Source organism: Stigmatopora argus, chromosome 10, assembly GCF_051989625.1.
Source record: "Stigmatopora argus isolate UIUO_Sarg chromosome 10, RoL_Sarg_1.0, whole genome shotgun sequence".
Lineage (NCBI taxonomy): Eukaryota > Metazoa > Chordata > Actinopteri > Syngnathiformes > Syngnathidae > Stigmatopora > Stigmatopora argus.
This window is the reverse complement of record NC_135396.1, coordinates 7,374,509-7,394,190: the sequence shown is the minus strand read 5'-3', so window position 1 is coordinate 7,394,190 and position 19,682 is coordinate 7,374,509. Positions and strand designations below refer to the sequence as shown.

Genomic DNA, 19,682 nt, shown 5'->3' with positions numbered 1-19,682 from the left:
GGTGGCTTGCTTACCGTGCTCCAAGAGGTGGTTTGTCCTCCCAACTCAATAGTATCTATGTTTTGAAGATGACGTAGACTAGTCGTGAATTTTGTGGTCTTGATGCTATAAAACAGTGTGTTAGTACACTAATTTTACCAAATATTGAGAAACATTTTTACTTAGTATTTTACATCAACTCACCTTTTATTCCAGGCCATCTTACTCCATTAAAAGTTTAACATTTGAAACACAAAGAATGCCTCCATGTCTCATCTCATTTTCTGAACCGCTTTTTCCTCACTAGGGTCGCGGGGGGTGCTGGAGCATATCCCAGCTGACTTTGGGCCAGAAGCAGGGGACACCCTGAATTGGTGGCCAGCTGATCGCAGGGCACAAGGAGACCATTTTGACTTTAATTGAATTGAATGTTTTATTGTCATAATGCAAGTATAATTAGATTTAAAGCTTTCACCACATAGTGCACAAATAACAGCAGACAACATTCACGCTCACACTCATACCTAGGGGCAATTTAGTGTCCAATCAGCCTACCATGCATGTCTTTGGAATGTGGGAGGACACCAGAGCTCCCGGAGAAAACCCACGCAGGCCTTAAGAGAACATGCAAACTCCACACATTTGGACCGAGCTGGATTTGAACCTAGGTCATCCAATGTAAGGCCGACGTGCTAACCACTCACCCACCGGGCCGCCCAGGTTAATATTGATGTTTTTTTTAATGTGTCGCAGCTGTAGCTGCAGTAAAGATTTTATAGCCATAAAATAGTTATTGAGGGTTGGATTGATTCAAACTTAGCATTAATGCAGGCCTAGCTGTGAAATGCTCGGCCCACCTCTGGTAGAATGTAATGATGGGTATGAAGTGTGTGGGATAACGAATTAAAAAATAAATAAATTAAAAAAAAACACCGCCATAAGATGATAATGGCTGCGTATAACTTAATTGAAAAAAATGATGTGGGTAGGGGGGGAACGCATTACACGTTCCAATCTGATATGCTTGGAAAACTTCAATAGAACGATAATTTAACAAATTAATTACTACACTGATTAATGTTGATGAACATGTAATACATTGAGATTTTGTTGTGACTTTGACACATCCCTTGATGCCTTGATTTATGCCAAGTTATTATATTCAGGCTGTAATGGCGATGAAGCCTTCTTATAAACATTTAGCACTTTACAAGTAGCAAAATGACGTGACAGAAATATGTTCCCTAATATATATACATAATTCCCACCAAGATTGTGTCATACCATAACTTCACCACGATTACTGATGTTGATATAACTTTTAAATATTCATATATAGTCAGTCTTCCAATATAATGATACTTATGTAATATCTGAAAAATGACGCATCTTATCTGCAGCAATTTTGACAATCACTGTTAATGGAAAACTGAAATTACACACAACAGATTTTCCAGCATTTAAAAAATATTATAAGTGCTATATAGTCCAGCCCTTCTCTCCATGTTTGTTGTTCTGTCCAACACATTTTTTTACGCAAAATAACACCGCTTTCTTTATTGGAAAAATACTTACCATAATGCTAACAATGAACTATATAGCAGTATCTGTGTGGACCATGCCAACCAAGGCATAACATAGTACGATATAATAGAAGTCAGGGAAAATCTCTTCTTGAAAGTTTGAAGATTTTAAAGCTGAGCTGCAATGTCAAAGAAAGGTTATGGAAAAAGTCACAATACTTATTATACAACACATACATAATGGCATTCCCACTGCGGCAAAAAGGTTTTAAAAAAAGAAGTACAAAACCAGATGAAAATAGTGTTCAGGTAAAGTTGCATAGATAAGATGTACATGGAGGCAAAGAAACAAAGTCAAAGATATGAAGATTATGATTTATACACAGTCTGTCATGAAGGTTGGTACAAAACCGAGTGATGTAATATTTTAAAAACAGTAAAACCATATTGTACAGAATGCGTTCTTACCATAAATGTACAGAGGGGAAAAAAAAGGTTTCAGGGTCATTGAAACACATAAGACACAAGAGACCCATGATGAACATGCTTTTAATACCATTTGGGGTGCTGGAGCCTATCCCAGGCGGGGGATACCCTGAATTGGTGGCCACCCAATCGCAGGGCACAAGTAGACAGACAACCATTCATAATCACACTGATACCTAGGGGCACTTTAGAGTTTTCAACCATGCATATTTTTGGAATGTGGGAAGAAACCGGAGTACCCGGAGAAAATCCACGCAAGCCCGGGGAGAACATGCAAACTCCACACAGTAGGACCGACCTGGATCGAACCCAGGACCCCAGATTTAGCAGTAACTCAAAAAAATATGAATGGGAGACACTGAGTGATGAAGTGCAAGCATGAAAATGAAAGAGATGTCCTTCACTAGTACAGCGCTGAGATTGGGTCTGTTAATTATGAACGGCAATATATTAAATATGGATGTGTCCCTCCTTGCTGTACAGCTATTGAGTGAATGAGGAGCGTCTGTTGTTCCTTCTGTCAGTACATACTCTCACTGCAGGTGTGAGGGTTAGGAAATGCATTGAAATGACAGTTATGATAAAACGAACTTGGAAAAAAAAACCTCCTTAGAGCTGCATGTCAAATAAAGCATTATCACATTCATCATTCCTGGAAAAAAGGGTGTTCTTCACTTCCATTAAAAGGATTCAAATGTTGTTTCACTGATTTGTCCGAATACACGAAGTTTTCCTTGTAGCACCATCTTTGGTTACCTATTGGCATATAGACAGTAATTTAGCATGACATGAGTGACAAAACAAAAAAGAGAAAAAAAATGTAAAAATTATTCATTAAGCCATTAACATTAATAAGACATGAAAAGACATTTTCCATTGGAGTGGATGGTCACATGCGTAGTTGAGGATGGGGGAAGAGGCAAACACATTAAATTAGATAATTGGTTTAATATATTGCATTTTGAAGTGAATTAAATTAGATTAGATAACTTTATTCATCCTGTTTTTGGGAAATCAGTTACTGATTTTTATAATTTTATTGGCATTATATTCATGAATTGCTTTTATGTTTATGTTCATTGCACATCTTGAGAAAATTAGCAGTACTACATTTTTTCTTTAAGGGTTTTCCATACAATTTAAATATCTTTTTAAGTAACATTTAGTCTAAATAAAGAATTGTTTCCCAAGCCTTTTCCTGCAAAATTCTCAAGGCGCAACGCCAGCTGAAAATCTTAAAATGTTGAAACTCTGTAGCCTCTAAATATCTAAGCATTCTCATCAGTTTTATCAACAGAAATGAGAAAGATGAGTGTGTAGTAAATAGCATTAAAACTGTGTTCTAGGTCTTCCATGTATTCCCTTCTATTTACATACAAGGAAAGCCCCAGGCATGCAGAGAAACAGGCAAAGACCATGTAGGTTACACAAGAGTCAGCACCAGTGGCACTGATGCAGTCAGACACAGCTTGCAAAAGAAGAGGGTGATGGCAAGCTGCAAAGTGACATACCGGCGAAGGGGGGGATGAAGTCTCGAGCACACTAAAGAAGCTTAAATAAGTGCTCCTTCCTGTGTGAGATTTGCTAGCTGAATGCTTGGAAGGGAATCAGCTGAGGCAAATCAAGGTATGGGGGGGGGTCTGGAACTGGGTCAACAAGATCATGTGGTTCTTTTATCAGGTAATGGAAGCAAAGTTGTGCTTTTTCTTGAACAAAAGCACTGCTTAATTTATACAGAGAAAATGGGCGATAAAAAGTAGTCACATCAATAAGATGCCGTGAAAGCGTAACCTTTCACTATCTTTGTTCAAAACCATCTTTTACCTTTATTCCTTCCTATTAATATGCTCTTTGATAAAAAAAGTGCCATCACTCACTCAAAAGTAAAAACTCACAAAAAACCCTGCAAAAAACAATAACTAAGGGCTTTTTTTCTTATAATATATTTTTTTACTTCATTCATTTCATATAAACATGATTTGTAGAACATTCAGGTTTATTGTGAGGGCGGTGTCAGTCTAAAACGTTGGTTATCCTGTATTATGCTAACTTTTTTTTATTATGAACAAACTACATTAGATTGAATCTGTTCTCAGTGAGCTAAAGATAAAGTAATAATGTCCCTGACTTCCCACAACCCTCAGGTGATGCCCAGGGGCCGCTGCCCCCATTTTTTTGTCACGCCGTGATCCAATGTGAAGGTATACTTAAATGTCTTGTTGTTGCATTTGGCTGACACAAATCATGCGTGCGGAAGAGAAAACAAAACAAAAAAACTGTGGCAAGAACACAGATGAAAGAGAATGATTTTAAAATTTCATTTTAAATAAAAATGGGCTGTGTTAAAAAAGAGAGAAAAGAAAGAAGGAAATTGTGATAGATTGACACATGTATTGAAGTATGGAGAGTCAAAAGGGAAAGAGACATGGTAGGGTAAAGGAGAGATAGGCATAGAAATGGAGTCAAAAGAAAGAGAGCAACAAGGATATGAGAATATAGAAGAGGCAGGAGTTGGCAAGGGTAAAAGCAGGCAAAGAGAAAGGGCATCCCCAATTAATGACAAAGGCAGTATGCTCCAGATAGACTCAAGTATTGTTTCCATCCTCACTCTGTCATTTTCTGTCTCTTTTCACAGTGCCTGTCATTCTGTCTTTGAGTCACATTTCTTTTAATGTTATTCCCCTTCATTTAATTTCTGCAGAATCGTAGACAGTGGTTCCTTTCCTTCTAACAACTACAGAAGCTGTTCGAAACAATCTCGTCGCTACACTTTGGTGTTTTCACTGGCTTTCTGTCTGGATTTTTAATGGGGTCAATCAGTAACTCAAAGTAATATCCCAGTAAGAAGTAATTAAGTTGTCAAAATAGGGTTCTTTAAACCTTTGCCCACCCACATCTGATGGTGCAATTCAACTTCTCCCTCCTGCTGGCTCATTAGCATATTTTTTATTATCCATCATTAACTCAGAGTTGACACTATGCTCAGTTTGCAACACAGCTGTGTGTGTGTGCGTGTTGCCATGCATATTTATGTGTGCAAAAATGTGTCGACTTTCTTGAATTTGGATAAACACTGGGATATCCAACTCTGCATTTAAAAAAAAAAACTCATGGTGGGAAGTTATGTTTTCAGGTTGATTTTGTATCCAATTGTTTAGATGTTTAATGCCATACCATTACACGATTTTTTTTGTTAAAAAAGGATATTACAATTTCACGTTCCCTCGTGAAACAAAACAAATGTTTAGTTTTTTTGTTTTATTTTTAACACAAAATTACATTTGTCTAGCCTTACTAATGGTACAAACGTTATTAATCTGGAGGGAAAAAAATGCAGTACACAGTAAATGGAAAAAACAACATTGTATACATCCATTTATAAAAATTACGGTGTGCCGGTCCCCCTTTTTAAAAAGGAATGTCTGCCTACATTAACAGAGAACCGTTTGCCAAATTCCAAAATGTGCTGCGTTGGCTGCCGTGTGCGGTCGATTGGTCGCCGGTCTTTTGGTCGCCCAGACCCAAACAACGGGCGACCAAAAGACCGGTGACAAAACAAGGTAAAAGAACACGGTCTACGCATCAATAAAAGCCAACAATGGCCATGAGCAGTTTCACTGAGCCGGCGTGTGAGTGTATAAGAGTTTGTATGTACATGCGTTGTCCCTTTAAGAAGCTACGTCAGTCAGGGTCTTAACAAGTTCTCCAACAAAAAACAATAAAAGTCCGGGAAATTTGGAGCTTTTCTTTAGCCTAAAAATTATTAGGGCATTAAGTATGACTAAATAGTAATTCGCAGTTTGTATTTAGGGAATTTGAGCAACGATTTAAATGGTAATTATCACTTACCTTCCGGGCGACCAAAAGACCGGCGACCAAGAGATCGGCGACCAAAAGACCGGCGACCAATCGACCGTGTAACAACGTTATTAACCTGTAGGAAAAAAATGCAGTCCAAACATAGTACACAGTAAATGAAAAAATTACATTGTATACATCCATTCATAAAAAATACCGCGTGGCAGTCCCCCTTTTTAAAAAGTCATATCTGCCTACATTAACAGAGAACTGTTCGCCAAATTCCAAAATGTGCTTCGTTGGCTGTGCTGGCACAAAAATATACTTGCATCAGACACAATCTACTAAAATAGGGCCCAAAATTGGTCTTATTGCACCTCCCCAAGTCTGATTTGCTGACTTCATCCCTGGATTGCCTTCCCTTTTTTCCCATCAATACTGTACAGCTGAGATTTCTATAGACATTTTTGCATTGCTTCTGGAAGCTGTTTCCTGTGAAATCAATTTCATTCCAGTGCCACAAATTGAACCTCTCTATATAACACAATATCAATAAGACTTTCTGTCATGGAAACACAAGACATACAGATTTTGTTCCCTACCAGAGGCAGCTGCCATGGACATAAATACAAATTGTGCTCGTCTGTGTAGAAAAAAAAGCATCACAGATGCAAGTTGTACTAGCCACTTGTTCAGTGACACATTGGGAAATCCAATATGGATGTGTTAAATGAAATCTAGCAGAGACAGAAGACCAAAGGAGGTGAGGGAGGAAGCAAGGAACACAGACAGGAAGCCAGGCAGCTTGTTGATTACTCTGGTGTTTAACATTAGGGAATGAAAATAGACCTCATATAACCCTGTCAACTGCCTTGTTAGCTTGGCGGTTTAAATTTCCATTTATCTTAGCTGGCTGGGGAATAGGATGTCCTGTTTCTTACAGAGCTGCACACATACACACATATGCACACATATTGATATCACATCAGCAGGTATGGGGATGTGACACATATATTTTGTTAGTGCACAAACTGGGATTCATCTGTCTTGACCAAATGTCATTCATGTCCATATGTTTACCAATCTCTGGTCTCAATTCCATGTTCTTAAACCTATAAAAAAAATCGAGGGAAGAGCGATAACTGCCAAATGTGACTGAAGAGGCAAACAACTCAGTATTTGCGGTCAGGACAAGGTCACTGAGTACTCGGCTAAAGAAAATCTATCCCATTCATTTCTGTGGCGAAGAAGGGTTCTCTAAGTTTAATAGATGTGTGAAAAGTAATTTGAGGGTATACACATCTGGAACTTTGTGGAAAAAAACAACAACTCTTGTTGACTGTGAACGGTACTCGGACGTTTGGTCGCCGGACGTTTGGTCGCCGGACGTTTGACAACATGACAGAGAGTTTACTGTTGAAACCAGCTCTCAAAATTATATTCACCCGGGCGACCAAACGTCCGGTCACGCTGTGAACATATCAAAAAGGCTATCAAAATAGTCTGTATTGTGGCTGACTGCTAAAATGGTCCCATGCAATGAAAAATTAGCAATAATACGTATACTTTTAAGATGCTTGGTGCTTATTTCTTTCACAGTACTATTTGATATAAAAAATACCTTACGCTGGAAGACAAAATACGGTGAGCTTGCCAAAACTTGGCAAGAAATGACTTCTCGATGACCTTTCTCTTAATAAAACACTTTATCATACACCTCTAGAGACGTATGCTAATAAACATCACAAAGTCTAAAGTAACCATTACAATGGTCTACTGCATGGGCTATCGTCATCTGACAAAGCTCAGTTGAATCACCCTCTAGAGCTAGTCAGAAGCAGTAATAATAAACGGTGCAGGCAGTTCCTCCATGACTCTGAAGGGACAAAAAGAGCCCCTGAAGTCATAATCATGGCATCACGATCAGACCTCTCATCCTCATGTGGGCAGTAATTTTGTGTTCTGCCCGGTAATCACTATATTGCGATCATGCATCTCTGCCTGTCATGTTCTCCAATTGCTCTGTATTTTCTTTTGGCATCTACTTCCATAATGTTTCTTAGTGATCATTCAAATAAATGTAATTTTTGCTTTTAAACACACATTGATAATGGAACAGACAAATCCAGCTCAAATCTTGGTCTTGAAAGTACAAAAAATGGCAGAGTCTAATAAAGACAGGGCCGAACGGGTAAATAAAAGATAAGAATTATGTAGTGTGTCATAGATGTGACACCTGTGTCCCGCCTCCTTTGCCTATGCGTTATTGGACAGCTGTGCGAACATCCTCTGTCATCCCAACATGCTCAGACACGCAGGGTTTAGCCATATTATTAGATAATTGTGAACAGCTATGTTGTGGCGATTTCTTATTTAATTATTTTAGTTAACCTTCCATTCTTGTTAGTAAAATTCAGTTGAGGCCAAATGCGTCATTTACAAAAGAGACCTATTCAAGCAGAAATAATGGAATATTGTCACTGAAGATTAACCATTCAGAACAGTAGGCATGGTGAATACTCAGCATTCCGATTAGTCACAAATTTAATTTGGATAAAAGTTTTTCCAAAGTATAATTTGACATTTTTCAACACAGTTCTCAACGGTGAGGCAGATATGCTAACCACTCTTTCACCATGCCGCTTGTGTATCTCTTTGACAGATATCAATCTGACATTTAAGTGTAAATCATCATTGTGGTAACTCATCAAACCGAGCAAGCATGCAATATGTGATGACAGCTTTATATAGTGAAAGTTAAACCCCAATAAGTTCTTTTTGTACTTACATGAACTCACTTAGCGCTCCCATGGAGTATCATAACGTCTTTGCAATGGCCCCAATCGGATTCTGCCAATGCCAGCATTCACAGTTGAAGAAAGAAAGGACAAATAAAAGGCTCTTGACAGGAGGCAAAAAACAGACAAAAGAATATTAAAAGCATCTGGGGGTTAGTAAAATGATAATGCTTTTGATAAATCAAAAAATATTCACTTCTGTGAATGTGCTCTCCTTCAAAATCAAGTAAAAGTGGTTTAAAGGACTTTAAGGCTAGATCTAAAAAAGTCTTACAATAACACTTCTGGGAAAAATTTGATTAGGTTTAAATAATATTAGAACGCACCTCTCAATTATGTACATCATTTATTGATTAGTAGATGTATACGAACCTGTACTTAAATCACGCACCTTTTTCTCCGAATAACAGGCTTCTATATCCACAGGTATTATGTGAAATGGTATTTGGTTAGCATCACATCTTTATGATATTTTATTTCTGCAGTTTCCCATGTTCTCAGGGTGGGCATGGTAACATTCTAAAATATGGAAGCACATGCCTGGGTTAGCTGTCAGTCCCGGGGCACTTGCGAGAATTGCAATGTGAAAATGAACCGCAACAAACCAAAACGTTTCCATTGTATTTTAGTCCAGACCAAAGAAAGAAAACAATGCTATTTCCTGGTGGGAATACGCCATTAAAGCCCTTTTAAGATCATAATTCATTCGGAAACACTATGGAGAAAACAACACCGGCGGGCCGCCAAAAATAACATCAATAGTGTAATTATAGGATACATGTTAACCTGTCTTTGTATAAATGTTCAATCTCTTATACAGTACATGTACCCAGTACTTTACAAGCACTATGTCTTCCTATCCAGCCTTCAGTGAAGAAGCTGCATGTACAGATGTTGAGATTAACTGCACTTTGACTAGTGCAGATGTGCACACTCTGTAATTCAGACATCAAACTGACAGCTCGCCAGCTTTATGTGCTCAACCAACTGTGCTGTTGTCAACAGTTCAGGCCCGGCTGCCTTGATGTGGCATAAGCACTCTGATGTTAAATAAATAAATAGATAAAGTATATGCACATTCACACATAGCTAGTATAGCTATTTCTTGCTGATCTGCCTTCTCATCTGATTTCTTGTCAAAAGAAGGGTTTAGTTATTGGAATGTATAAAAGATGTCTCAAGATGTTGCTTGAATTCAAAGTTTACTGCATGCCATATATCCACAGCTTGCACACCATGAGTGCCATTTTTTCATTCATGTCAAGTGCATGTATGAATGATATGAGAAAGTCATTGTTCAGATCAATTTAACAACATTTATGTTGTGATTGTTTTATCTAGTGGAAATCATTTACAACATTATAGAGATTTATGCTGTCTCACATTTATCTGAATGTCATGTAAGCATATTCTAAATTGCAAAAAAAGTCATAATCTAATAATGCTTAATATGTAGGGGGGCAAAGCATTAATACACATTGTGAATGAGACTTTAATTGAAAAAGTATCTGAGTGGGCACATTAAAGTCAGCACTGTAACCTGTTATATTTTGATTAAAACAATAGTTGTTTCAACTGTATCTGATATCAGTGTGAGTACCTGACTTTTTTTTTTTGAAATAAGAACTAAATCATTGCTGTTAACTGTTCATATTTCTCATCCCTTTGCCAAGTCCTTCATCCAATTCAGAAACACACAAAATCAAATAGACATGCCAAAGCATTCTACCTTGGGGGAATGTGAAGCATGCAGTCACGTCTGATGAATGCAAGTGTCGAGAAAGAGAAATGAACTGGTGCCCTGACCTCCCTTTTGGCATGGGCATTCTTTTCTAGATGGCCTTATCACCAGATAAATGGATACATAGTTTAAACATTCCTCTCTGAAACTAAAAGTAGTCCACAAAGTCTTCAAGCAATTCTCCCTTTCCATTAACAAAAATTTTGAAGGGAAACACAAGTCATTTTTGACGATTAGCTTGAAAATCCATTAACTTTTGAACTCTTGAAACTTGCAAAGGCTAACAATTGAGTGTTTAATTTCTGAGTTATAGTAAGATATAGAAAGAAACTCTTTTTCAGCTCACCTTTTTCTTTTTTGTTGAGAGGGCATAAAAAGACGGTCCAAGTGAGCGTTTGTGAGAAACGGCCGGCAAGGACGCAGCTCAGCTGGCAGACCCTAGAAGCAGTAAGTTTCAGGAAATGTTTAAGATTTTTTAGCAAGTGCACTTATGGTGTTGAAACCTTGAATTGCTGTTCAATTCGCGCGATCAAAGCATGCGCTTGTGCAACCTGTTTTTATTTGAGTGACCACTGCTCGAGTTGCTAGACATCCAATTGCACTGGCAAAGTTTAAAGTCACATTTTTCGAATAAGTTTTAAAGTAACACTTTTACCATCTGTATGTCCCTAACCGCTACACCAAGGTTATAGCCCCGTTACTCCATGCATTCCCATGAAGCTGAGTCACTTTTATGCCTGTCAATGAAGACTTAAAACTAGAGGCAAACTACAGTGAGAATTTAATCCATTTTAGAAAGAAAGTAGCAACCACTGCATAACAAGATTGGCTCACTAAAACAAGTGTTCCCTCTGGCCAGTAGTTCATAGAAATCGTTGTTAGCTCCTTTCCGCTGGTGACTCTTCTGTCACATTATATTTTTTCCACTGTCGTTTTATCTGTTTCCCATATCTCCTCATCATCAGCACTCCTTTGTTTATTTATTTTTTAGAATTTGAGGCATTTGGATGGCCTATAGTTATTCAGCGCTTCAAAGTGCTCAGTGACACTGCTGCTTTTTTAATAATTATTTTTTTACTATTGATGCCATTGGTAAGTTGCAGATGGGCCTGACCAGGCACATACCCAAATATGATGGCATTGTTAAAATGTACACACTAACACATTTTCCGTTCACAATCGTTCACCCCAAAGACTCCCAAACAAAATATAAAAATAAACAGCTAACTATAGTACAAACATTTAGGCTGGCAAAAGATGGTTTGATAAGTTACTGTGGATTCCCCACTATAAGTAAATGCATTTAAAAATTCTAAATTTATAGTTAATTTATTTTGATTTGAATGAAGCCCAGTGGACAAAATACAAAAGGATAAATACCACTTAGTACGATGCTTATCTATTCACCTTCAGGTAGTTTGCCATTCTAATTATTGTGGCAATTTTCTCCACCAGACCGAGGGACAATCACAAATCGGCATTTAAAGTGATGTCACCAAAATGCTATTATTTAGCTGTGCTTCCTTGCTCTCTAGTAAGAAGCATTGCCTCCCAACTGGCTCATGCTTAAACTTCAGAAGACTGTCTTTAAGGAGTGTGGCCACCGAGGAGGGTAAATACTGACTTCAAAGGATGCATGCTTTGAAACCCATCCGATTCAAATAGGATGCATTACAACAACACTTAATTCAAATGAGTCATCCTTCATAGCTTAGTGACTTCAAACAGTGGGGCGCAGGTGAACTGCCATGGCACACATTGACATAAAAAGTCCCCTTTAAAAACAATGCAGCAAACACTTCTGTTTAAAAGAAAATCAAACAAATACGTGACATGAGAGAAAGTCAAATATAAAACTATTTGACCGTATATGATCAACAAGTCTAAGAACAGAAGCCCTATGAATGAATGGATGGACAGTCAACGTCTATTGACTGCGCCATGTGTCAACTTGTATGAACATTTGGTCATTTCAAATTACGTTTCTTAAGTTATTTTCTGGCAGGAAAAAATAGATTTGTGGAAAAACACTCTCCAAGGGCTGGCTTTCTTACCTCTGCTCTATATATACGTGCACACCAGGCTTGGTATGCACTTGTTTATTCATCCATGGCTTAAATTAAAATACACACAGCAGTAAGAGGCTGTTTGCAGGCGATTAGTCTGACCACCAGTATTCACTCTTTATTTCCCTTGGTAGACAAATATATTAGACAGTCCTCCGGCTAAGTGCACACACAATGGAACGCAGAAAAAAAAAGTTGGTCTGTCAAGATGCTTCCAGTTTCCTGGATAAGCAGCTTGTAAGCAAAAAAAAATTCTATATATTGAAAAAAGTGAAATTTAATCACTTGAATCCAAATCTGCATTACTTTAGCATCAAATTTTTGTGATTTAAATCCGGAATCTGCTCAAGTCATTCATCTGGATCAAATCGCAAGTGAAGAGTGACGAAGAGAGAGGAAGTATCTGCCCATCCATCTGGAAATTCTACATGCTCGGAGTAATCTTAGATGGAAGCTCTCGATTAGCTATGTGTGCATGAAATGTACATGTCGTGACAGCAAGCGTGTCACGTGGATTATAGAAATGTAGTGCGAGAAAGTACTCTTGTTCACAGCCGAACATCTAGGATAAATAGATAGAGGTAATTGAAGGAATGTTTGAGCTCTCAAATGCATAATATGTTTTCAGAGACGCACCTGTTCTCCAGGGATGGAATTTACCTAGCTGTATTCTGTAGGGGATGATAATATTAGAGATGTCTGAGCTTCAAACCAGAAAAATCTGCCACACCACAGTAAGTGACCTGGGTTAAACATGTAATGGCTGTTCATCCCACTCTCAGGATTAATGGGCTGTGCAGAAAAAAAGATAAAGCCACATTAATATACACAAACACACTTATGCAAAGATAAGAAAAACATCATTAAAAGTGGTTCACTAAAACAACCACTTCAAAACATGAGTTTTAAAGCTAATTTAGAAAGAATTTGATAGGACTACACATTATATGTAACTACAATTTATATAAATCAGAAACGTGACCACATTCAATTTAAATGTAAATGAATTAAATAGATAGGTACAAATGTGTGAAATGTGGTGTGTTAATGAAGCATGGCTCCTTCATCAAACTTGTTTTTGAACCTGACGGTGCCATGTTAACAAGATTTCACTTCTTTTTTTACCATCAACCCTCATGGGAAACATCAATGCCAACAGGAGATGATTTCCATCAATTGCAAGTATTTATAAAAGATGAACTACGTACACTGGTTTTTATCGTAAGCCATTACTACAAAGGGACAAATTTCAAATCCTTTTTTCGGCAATGAGCAGCATTTAGAGTGCTCTTGGGAGAGCAAACTTAGTATTCGCAAACAGGTACTCGCCCACAAAAATACACGTTGATAGGCCAGAGTTAGTGTTTAGTTTTATCCCAATAGCCGGGGGACTCAAACTCATTATGCTGTGGATATGTTGGCTGTCAAGATGTTTAAGCTAAGGCCAAAGCTTTGAGCTCAGCTGAGAATTTACCCTTGGTACCTCCATTCTTTCTTATTTAGCCAGCTCAGGTTAAGGACCGTCTACAGTACATCCAATGGCAGTCTAACCACAAAGTTGTTTTGGAGCTTCTGAAAAAGACACACATGTTTAATTCATTGTAATGTAAGCAGAGGAGCACACAACTTAATTAAAATATATCTTCTCACCAACCCTCCAAACACAAATGCATACATACAATGTGTGTGAGAGCTATGTTGATGCAGACACTGCCCATGGATAGGTCCTAACTTCAAAATCAAAGAATAAAAAAATCTACTTTAACTTGCTTTCTAAGCTCTAAGTGAGCCAGTCTTCTTCAAAGTCGCTATAGCATCTGATATACTGGAGCAGAATAATAAAGGTGTAAATCGACTATATACGTAGGTATAGAGCAAAACCAAAATTCATATATAAAATGGAGTAATGCCGACGTTTGTGAAAAATAAAAGATTTTAAATGTGCGTAAAACAGTGAAAAATACATGATATAGATTTTTGTGTCATGGGGAAAAGATTTGTACCTTGTTGAAATGACTCTCCAATCCATTGAATACAATTTGAATTCTGTCAGGTACATTGTCCTGTCTGCAGTGAAAAACAACGTAGATTATAAAGTGTATTGATGATTATAAATCTTAAAGAGCATCATCAAATATGAGTGCAACTTTACAATCAATAGTAAGATGACACTATTGTTGAGGAAAATGAGGAAGTGCCTTGCAGCTAGGGTACATTGTGGTCTCCCTCAAGAAACTGACAGTAAATATTACATGGGCACGTTATTAACTGCTCTCTGTTAGTAGCAGCAGGAGAAGTGTGAGAAGAAAAGAATCACAAAGGGCATTTCTTTTATTTTAGTCTGGAAGAGTTGGAAATGACATCAAAGGATCACTATCAGACTTGAGCTCAACATTTCAGAGATTTTCTGGTAATTACATGGACTTTAAATGAATGCTTTTTTTATCTATTAGCATGAATAGTGCTTACTATCTCAGTTACAAATCCATGGCTTGCCATCATTTAACAAAATGTGTTGTGTCCAACTAAAATCAATGTCATTTTCTTGGCTTTACTTCTGCAATGCTTTTGAAGGGAATACATCACCAAACGCTGTTATCAAATTAGTGTTTTATTGATTCTAGGAACGCATAGAAGGCTGAAGAAAAAGAAAAGTCTATTGTTGACATTAATCGAAATAAAGTTGGTTCAAATCCACGTTCATTGGGTTCAACCTTTCATGATTCTACGCTTTCATTCATCCACCAACAATAATTCCACTAGTTGTGGTTCCAGTGTTTCCTTACACTTAAAAGTTACCCTGGTAAACATTTTCGTAAGACACAGCGAACCATGAACCATGTAGGAACCATATAATGGAAACCGGAAGATGGCCAAATGAATCCACATAGCCAGATAATATTGAATATGAAGCTTTCTGAAAACCACATTCATTTGATGCTCTTATTGTGAAGTCGTTCTTTTTTCAGCCTGTCATTCCACAGGTTCAAATGCTGTCAAAACAGACTTTTCAGAGCCTATAATTTGTGGCAGATAACAGCTTGTGGCACAGGCAGGTGGCTATTAGTCCTGATAAATTATGAATCAGCTTTGTAACTGACTGTCTAGTACCTGCTGAAAATAAATTATGCTTGGCTTCCGTCGTAATGCCCGCAAACACAATTCTGAATGGGTTTTTTTGTAACGTGAGTAAACAAATGCATCTTTTATTTGCCTGTATTTTCACTGTATGGATTTTAAAAGTAAAAGCCGTCTTTGTAACAGACATGTGCATTAGTCTGTTTTTAATATTTTGGAGTAGGTTTGTTATTTTTTATCAGTTTATTTTTAAATCTTAGTTTTAATTGGTTTTAGCGCCAGTTTCAGTTCTTTAATATACAGCGTATAGAGGGATTTGCTAGTGCATGATGAAAAGAAGACAATTGTCAAAATAAAATAAAAAATACCCTAGTGATTAGTTTTTAACGGGCCGCACCCTAAGTTGCAAAGTCAACATGCAAAGCCAAATGATTTTTTAAAAGGAGAAAATATAAAGTCTGTTTGTCAAAAACATGAATAAATAAACTCTTTCATTATAGGTTATTATAAGACCAGTGTAGAAATGGAGATGGTCTATGTGCCGAACCAGCCCAGCAAGAATAAATATATTTCAAATGAACCCTAAAAGTGTGTGCATGGAATTTATTGAGCAAGACTAAAACAAAGTGTGTGGGCGCATGCACGGGTAGGTGTGTGTTTGTGAAAATGAACCTGGCAATAACCTTAATGCATCTCTCCTTGTGGGGGGCATCCTAATAAAGACAAATGAGCTGACAGGCAAAGTGAGATGCGTAAACCACCAAGCAATATTCACATTTCCAAACAAAACGCACACACACACACATGCAGGAAATAATAGACTACTAGAAATGCAATTCACTTTGCTTCCAGGGGCCAAGAAAACTCCATTTGTCCAAGGACTGTAGTATCAGTCATTTTGTTCTATATATAATCAATTCTTGCTACATTTAGAGTTTCTATTCAATGCATTGAAAAGACGTGCTAATTAAATCCCATGGCCTTTATTTTATTTCAAAGGTTCTTTAGTATCATTAACAATTGACCTTTCACCCCCACCCAAAAACGGTCAGTGAGCAATCATATGTCCTAGCAACCCTATCTGATTGAGCATGAGCCAACAAACTGGGCATTCTTCTCCTGATTTTTTTTTGGTGCTTACTAAAAAGATTTACCTGCCAACTTCAACAGGAAGGATCAATAAACTGCTCTTTTAATCCAAACTAAAAGAAAAACTTCAGAAATCATTCAAAGATTCATTCAGCACTCGTTCTTAGGAGGTTGTACCCTTGTTTTCAGCACTTATTTTCAAACTGACTTCATTTCATTTAGAAAAAAAAAACCATCAGTTTGAGTTTACAGCAATCTAATCATTCCATCTATTTGTCCTTCTATCTTTCATTGAATCAGTTTAGTTTTTCATCGCATGGTGATCACACAGCATCAAATAATTCCTACATCCAAAAGCCAAGTGCTATCATTCCACTAAATTGATATCATCACAAGTGAGAATTTGCAAATCAAAGTTAAGAGATGGTCATACAAATTTGCTTACCAATTCTAACGTAAACAACTACACACTCAAACACACACACACACTCACACACAAATCCCGATTGAAGGAATTGAAGCACTCCATTCAGCCCTGACCACCACAGTGTTATCTTCTCCTTCTGCAGACCACTTTCTCACCACTGATATGTCAATCACAGGGTCACGTTTTGAGAAGGTGAGTGGCTGTCTGTCATTTCCGTCAAGATGCCTGCCCCAGGGCATCATGCATGTCGACACACTCCAGAATCTTCTCAATTGCTTAGAAACTCTGGGGCCACACTCACCATTATTTGCCTGTCTAGACAAAGAAAATACATATTCTAGCAGGTGCCCTTTTCGAAAAAATAGCTGATAATTACACTGATTTAAGATGCTAGCCTTTCACCAGGAGCCTCTAGTTCTAATGGCACTTTCTTGAGCCCCCCAATGAGCTCCCAATCTAAAAGAAGAAACTATACACACACACATAAATGCAAAAGGCAATAAACAGTAAATCAAAATTGCCCTTCTATACCATGCTTCTCAGAACAATTTGTAATATTTGGAAGAATGCTAATAAGTGTTCCTGTCTCAGTCTATTCTGTCCATACTCTGAAATGGTAATTGCACTTTTAGTGCATTATACTCTTACTGCTTCTCTTTTATCTCTGGCAGTCAGTCTTTCACCAAGTTTTTAAGAGAAAGTACTAAATGCATTCACACATTCATGTACCTCTGGTACATATTAAGTATAGATGGCTGAGCAATGAATCATACAGTATGTACCCCACATTTTCTATTCATTAATGTCTCATAAATAGCAATCTACAGTGACATGCTGTGTATATATGTATATATAATATTTTTTATGGCAGGGATATAACCATAATTTCCATTCTCTTTATATTTTGGTTGTAGACATTTGCTCAGATTCCTCTCATAATTCACTCCCAAATATTTTGCCTGCAAACAGAATTTGCGAACCCTATATAAATGTTTTCATGCATATTTCATGTTTTGATTAGGGTTTGGTGCGGCATATCTGAGCTTATTTCAACGTTCTGAAGCACATTCATATCAATAAATGAAAGCCCACTGTCATTGCCCTTTTTGCATTATGAATGACATCACATAACATTAGGTTGCAGGGTAATGATAAGAGAACAGTGACGCTGGTTTGATGAGTTATGCATGAAAGGAGCGCTTTCAACCTTCTTGACATGCCTTCTCAACAAAGTTCAGTTGGTCAAAGCAAAATTCCTATTTGCCCTTTGGTTTGTTGTTTTAAACTATCCATTCCAGAATCCACTCATTACTTATCTGTTTAAGTGTAGTCTTCAGTCTGTAAGTGTTAATGGTTGTTTTAGGCTAGTTCTACCTTTTTTCTATCAAAAGTATATAGGTGCATTACTTGAAGGTATAACTAAAGTAAATATTTAATTGAATTTACAATTTATATTTGGTCAACTTCTTTTAACACTTGTGGGAGAAGTTAAGGATTGAGTTTATGCAAAAGACAAGTCACTGTTGACCATTTTAATCCTGCTCAGAAGTAATTCACATACTCTATATATCATTCAAATTAATCTGACATGAGGGGGGAAAAAGTTTCATTTTGACTGATGACTGACTAGCTTAAAGTAATGTTCAATGTGCCAGTGCACATCCTTGCATATTCTCTCTATAAAAATCTGTGTCAATCAAGTTGACTGAGAATAAAACAACTGCTCGTTCCTAGAGCCGGACATGTGGTGATCCTTCAAAGTCACATTTTCATGACTCGAAATGGCCTTCTTGTACATCAATGTCCCAACAGTGCCATAAACAACATGTCCTCATTTAGATAAAGCTTTATAGACCCTTCATCTTGAGATTGCTGTCATAAAATAAATAAAATAAAAATCTGACTAAACTGGTTGAGGCACTTAAACATTTATTACTCACACATTCCTTAATACTCTCACATTCATTGTTACAGTAGATTTCATATTCATCCATTCATTTTCCAAACCGCTTACCCTCAAGTTTTGTAAGTTTTAGATTCCATTTACATCTAAAACACTTCTTTTAGTAGAGCCAATAATGACAGTCACCTGTTTCCAATCATTTTTTTAACCTGTTGAATGTTCAAAACAGGTACTTGTTTGTAGTTGTTTTTTAAAATAATCTTTCTACTTTCCTTGTCTTTTGTTGTGAAATGGTAGCTTATGTACAGTAAAGTCAGAGGTGTATACTGAGTAGACAAAAATATTAGATAAGTATATTTGGTAAAATTAGTTTTTTAAATGAATGTATACAGGGGGATTGTAACATTGCAATACCCATCTCTATGTGTATTCAATAATGTCTGTGTTTAAATATACTAACTGTGAAAAAGTATTAAAATAATAGGTGTGAAAGTTTTTTTTTTAATGCATGCACTATGCTTTTTTTTCTTCCTTACAACCCTCAAAAATGTCCACTGACACCGGTGGAAAATTTGCTCTTTATAAAATGTATTTTAAGTGTGTGGTCAAAAGTTAAGGTGCATAAATTGAGGCAGAGAGTGAGTGCAGTAATGAGGTCCAGGATTATCTTCATTTAAGTGTGAACCATACTTTTCCATGGTATTTAAAAGGCATTTTTTCACATTCTCTTGCATTCTACAAAGAATTTAAAGTATACTATGGAAGCAAGTCTCTGTTCTTCATCAAAACTCTGT

At 37.1% G+C, this 19,682-nt stretch overlaps 1 long non-coding RNA gene across 1 annotated transcript in view; it reads right to left on the bottom strand.

Moving 5' to 3' along the window:
* LOC144083351 (uncharacterized) overlaps positions 1–19,682 on the bottom strand; it is a 54,589-nt gene that overhangs the window by 1,898 nt on the left and 33,009 nt on the right. The window contains exons 6-14 of the long non-coding RNA XR_013303529.1: positions 14,395–14,458; positions 13,866–13,963; positions 13,052–13,183; positions 10,672–10,763; positions 8,575–9,103; positions 5,838–5,922; positions 1,555–2,744; positions 184–361; positions 15–105 (exon numbers count right to left, since the gene is read on the bottom strand). This is a non-coding gene — a long non-coding RNA (uncharacterized LOC144083351). The remainder of the gene's footprint in view (positions 1–14; positions 106–183; positions 362–1,554; positions 2,745–5,837; positions 5,923–8,574; positions 9,104–10,671; positions 10,764–13,051; positions 13,184–13,865; positions 13,964–14,394; positions 14,459–19,682) is intronic.